The sequence below is a fragment of the Bufo gargarizans genome, chromosome 4, assembly GCF_014858855.1.
Source record: "Bufo gargarizans isolate SCDJY-AF-19 chromosome 4, ASM1485885v1, whole genome shotgun sequence".
Taxonomy (NCBI): Eukaryota; Metazoa; Chordata; class Amphibia; order Anura; family Bufonidae; genus Bufo; species Bufo gargarizans.
In genome coordinates, this window is record NC_058083.1 from 524,855,344 (window position 1) to 524,860,798 (window position 5,455).

Sequence of the window (5,455 nt, forward strand, 5' to 3'; positions counted from 1 at the left end):
TATATAATATTGAAGGTGCACATAGGGTCATTCAGAATAACTTCACACACACGCTTCTGTGCATTTCCAAGTCTAATTCTGTCACTAAATCCATACCGGTGACCCAGCGCCTAAATACTAGGCCTCAAATTTAAATCCCTCTAAATCTCTCGTTACCCACCACTGTACTGTTGTTGCTGGGCAAGATATTTAGTGTCCGTCAAAGCACATTTTTTGTTCTGGGTTGAAGTACAATTCCCAATTTAGCAATTTCATAATTTAGTGGTTTCTGCTATATCAGAGCTATTTGAAATCTATCCCTAAAAGGGTATATAATATTGAAGGTGCACATAGGGTCATTCAGAATAACTTCACACACACGCTTCTGTGCATTTCCAAGTCTAATTCTGTCACTAAATCCATACCGGTGACCCAGCGCCTAAATACTAGGCCTCAAATTTAAATCCCTCTAAATCTCTCGTTACCCACCGCTGTACTGTTGTTGCTGGGCAAGATATTTAGTGTCCGTCAAAGCACATTTTTTGTTCTGGGTTGAAGTACAATTCCCAATTTAGCAATTTCATAATTTAGTGGTTTCTGCTATATCAGAGCTATTTGAAATCTATCCCTAAAAGGGTATATAATATTGAAGGTGCACATAGGGTCATTCAGAATAACTTCACACACACGCTTCTGTGCATTTCCAAGTCTAATTCTGTCACTAAATCCATACCGGTGACCCAGCGCCTAAATACTAGGCCTCAAATTTAATTCCCTCTAAATCTCTCGTTACCCACCGCTGTACTGTTGTTGCTGGGCAAGATATTTAGTGTCCGTCAAAGCACATTTTTTGTTCTGGGTTGAAGTACAATTCCCAATTTAGCAATTTCATAATTTAGTGGTTTCTGCTATATCAGAGCTATTTGAAATCTATCCCTAAAAGGGTATATAATATTGAAGGTGCACATAGGGTCATTCAGAATAACTTCACACACACCCGCTACTGTGTATTTCCAAGTCTAATTCTGTCACTAAATCCATACCGGTGACCCAGCGCCTAAATACTAGGCCTCAAATTTAATTCCCTCTAAATCTCTCGTTACCCACCGGTGTACTGTTGTTGCTGGGCAAGATATTTAGTGTCCGTCAAAGCACATTTTTTGTTCTGGGTTGAAGTACAATTCCCAATTTAGCAATTTCATAATTTAGTGGTTTCTGCTATATCAGAGCTATTTGAAATCTATCCCTAAAAGGGTATATAATATTGAAGGTGCACATAGGGTCATTCAGAATAACTTCACACACACGCTTCTGTGCATTTCCAAGTCTAATTCTGTCACTAAATCCATACCGGTGACCCAGCGCCTAAATACTAGGCCTCAAATTTAAATCCCTCTAAATCTCTCGTTACCCACCGCTGTACTGTTGTTGCTGGGCAAGATATTTAGTGTCCGTCAAAGCACATTTTTTGTTCTGGGTTGAAGTACAATTCCCAATTTAGCAATTTCATAATTTAGTGGTTTCTGCTATATCAGAGCTATTTGAAATCTATCCCTAAAAGGGTATATAATATTGAAGGTGCACATAGGGTCATTCAGAATAACTTCACACACACGCTTCTGTGCATTTCCAAGTCTAATTCTGTCACTAAATCCATACCGGTCACCCAGCGCCTAAATACTAGGCCTCAAATTTATATCCCGCTGAATTTGAATACAATACATTGGGCCAAATAATATATTTGTTGTTGTGGTGAACCATAACAATGAGAAAAACATCTAGTAAGGGACGCGGACGTGGACATGGTCGTGGTGGTGTTAGTGGACCCTCTGGTGCTGGGAGAGGACGTGGCCGTTCTGCCACATCCACACGTCCTAGTGTACCAACTACCTCAGGTCCCAGTAGCCGCCAGAATTTACAGCGATATATGGTGGGGCCCAATGCCGTTCTAAGGATGGTAAGGCCTGAGCAGGTACAGGCATTAGTCAATTGGGTGGCCGACAGTGGATCCAGCACGTTCACATTATCTCCCACCCAGTCTTCTGCAGAAAGCGCACAGATGGCGCCTGAAAACCAACCCCATCAGTCTGTCACATCACCCCCATGCATACCAGGGAAACTGTCTCAGCCTCAAGTTATGCAGCAGTCTCTTATGCTGTTTGAAGACTCCGCTGGCAGGGTTTCCCAAGGGCATCCACCTAGCCCTTCCCCAGCGGTGAAAGACATAGAATGCACTGACGCACAACCACTTATGTTTCCTGATGATGAGGACATGGGAATACCACCTCAGCATGTCTCTGATGATGACGAAACACAGGTGCCAACTGCTGCGTCTTTCTGCAGTGTGCAGACTGAACAGGAGGTCAGGGATCAAGACTGGGTGGAAGACGATGCAGGGGACGATGAGGTCCTAGACCCCACATGGAATGAAGGTCGTGCCACTGACTTTCACAGTTCGGAGGAAGAGGCAGTGGTGAGACCGAGCCAACAGCGTAGCAAAAGAGGGAGCAGTGGGCAAAAGCAGAACACCCGCCGCCAAGAGACTCCGCCTGCTACTGACCGCCGCCATCTGGGACCGAGCACCCCAAAGGCAGCTTCAAGGAGTTCCCTGGCATGGCACTTCTTCAAACAATGTGCTGACGACAAGACCCGAGTGGTTTGCACGCTGTGCCATCAGAGCCTGAAGCGAGGCATTAACGTTCTGAACCTGAGCACAACCTGCATGACCAGGCACCTGCATGCAAAGCATGAACTGCAGTGGAGTAAACACCTTAAAACCAAGGAAGTCACTCAGGCTCCCCCTGCTACCTCTTCTGCTGCTGCCGCCTCGGCCTATTCTGCTGCTGCCGCCTCGGCCTCTTCCTCCGCCTCTGGAGGAACGTTGGCACCTGCCGCCCAGCAAACAGGGGATGTACCACCAACACCACCACCACCACCTCCGTCACCAAGCGTCTCAACCATGTCACACGCCAGCGTTCAGCTCTCCATCTCACAAACATTTGATAGAAAGCGTAAATTCCCACCTAGCCACCCTCGATCCCTGGCCCTGAATGCCAGCATTTCTAAACTACTGGCCTATGAAATGCTGTCATTTAGGCTGGTGGACACAGACAGCTTCAAACAGCTCATGTCGCTTGCTGTCCCACAGTATGTTGTTCCCAGCCGGCACTACTTCTCCAAGAGAGCCGTGCCTTCCCTGCACAACCAAGTATCCGATAAAATCAAGTGTGCACTGCGCAACGCCATCTGTAGCAAGGTCCACCTAACCACAGATACGTGGACCAGTAAGCACGGCCAGGGACGCTATATCTCCCTAACTGCACACTGGGTAAATGTAGTGGCAGCTGGGCCCCAGGCGGAGAGCTGTTTGGCGCACGTCCTGCCGCCGCCAAGGATCGCAGGGCAACATTCTTTGCCTCCTGTTGCCACCTCCTCCTTCTCGGCTTCCTCCTCCTCTTCTTCCACCTGCTCATCCAGTCAGCCACACACCTTCACCACCAACTTCAGCACAGCCCGGGGTAAACGTCAGCAGGCCATTCTGAAACTCATATGTTTGGGGGACAGGCCCCACACCGCACAGGAGTTGTGGCGGGGTATTGAACAACAGACCGACGAGTGGTTGCTGCCGGTGAGCCTCAAGCCCGGCCTGGTGGTGTGTGATAATGGGCGAAATCTCGTTGCAGCTCTGGGACTAGCCAATTTGACGCACATCCCTTGCTTGGCGCATGTGCTGAATTTGGTGGTGCAGAAGTTCATTCACAACTACCCCGACATGTCAGAGCTGCTGCATAAAGTGCGGGCCGTCTGTTCGCGCTTCCGGCGTTCACATCCTGCCGCTGCTCGCCTGTCTGCGCTACAGCGTAACTTCGGCCTTCCCGCTCACCGCCTCATATGCGACGTGCCCACCAGGTGGAACTCCACCTTGCACATGCTGGACAGACTGTGCGAGCAGCAGCAGGCCATAGTGGAGTTTCAGCTGCAGCACGCACGGGTCAGTCGCACTACAGAACAGCACCACTTCACCACCAATGACTGGGCCTCCATGCGAGACCTGTGTGCCCTGTTGCGCTGTTTCGAGTACTCCACCAACATGGCCAGTGGCGATGACACCGTTATCAGCGTTACAATACCACTTCTATGTCTCCTTGAGAAAACACTTAGGGCGATGATGGAACAGGAGGTGGCCCAGGAGGAGGAGGAGGAGGATGAGGAAGAGGGGTCATTTTTAGCACTTTCAGGCCAGTCTCTTCGAAGTGACTCAGAGGGAGGTTTTTTGCAACAGCAGAGGCCAGGTACAAATGTGGCCAGCCAGGGCCCACTACTGGAGGACGAGGAGGACGAGGATGAGGAGGAGGTGGAGGAGGATGAGGATGAAGCATGGTCACAGCGGGGTGGCACCCAACGCAGCTCGGGTCCATCACTGGTGCGTGGCTGGGGGGAAAGGCAGGACGATGACGATACGCCTCCCACAGAGGACAGCTTGTCCTTACCCCTGGGCAGCCTGGCACACATGAGCGACTACATGCTGCAGTGCCTGCGCAACGACAGCAGAGTTGCCCACATTTTAACCTGTGCGGACTACTGGGTTGCCACCCTGCTGGATCCACGCTACAAAGACAATGTGCCCACCTTACTTCCTGCACTGGAGCGTGATAGGAAGATGCGCGAGTACAAGCGCACGTTGGTAGACGCGCTACTGAGAGCATTCCCAAATGTCACAGGGGAACAAGTGGAAGCCCAAGGCCAAGGCAGAGGAGGAGCAAGAGGTCGCCAAGGCAGCTGTGTCACGGCCAGCTCCTCTGAGGGCAGGGTTAGCATGGCAGAGATGTGGAAAACTTTTGTCAACACGCCACAGCTAACTGCACCACCACCTGATACGCAACGTGTTAGCAGGAGGCAACATTTCACTAACATGGTGGAACAGTACGTGTGCACACCCCTCCACGTACTGACTGATGGTTCGGCCCCATTCAACTTCTGGGTCTCTAAATTGTCCACGTGGCCAGAGCTAGCCTTTTATGCCTTGGAGGTGCTGGCCTGCCCGGCAGCCAGCGTTTTGTCTGAACGTGTATTCAGCACGGCAGGGGGCGTCATTACAGACAAACGCAGCCGCCTGTCTACAGCCAATGTGGACAAGCTGACGTTCATAAAAATGAACCAGGCATGGATCCCACAGGACCTGTCCGTCCCTTGTCCAGATTAGACATTAACTACCTCCCCATAACCATATATTATTGGACTCCAGGGCACTTCCTCATTCAATCCTATTTTTATTTTCATTTTACCATTATATTGCGATGCTACCCAAAGTTGAATGAACCTCTCCTCTGCCTGTGTGCTAGGCCTAAATATATGCCAATGGACTGTTGCAGTGGTGGCTGACATGAAGCCTGATTCTCTGCTATGACATGCAGACTAATTCTCTGCTGACATGAAGCCAGATTGTCTGTTACGGGACCTCTCTCCTCTGCCTGGG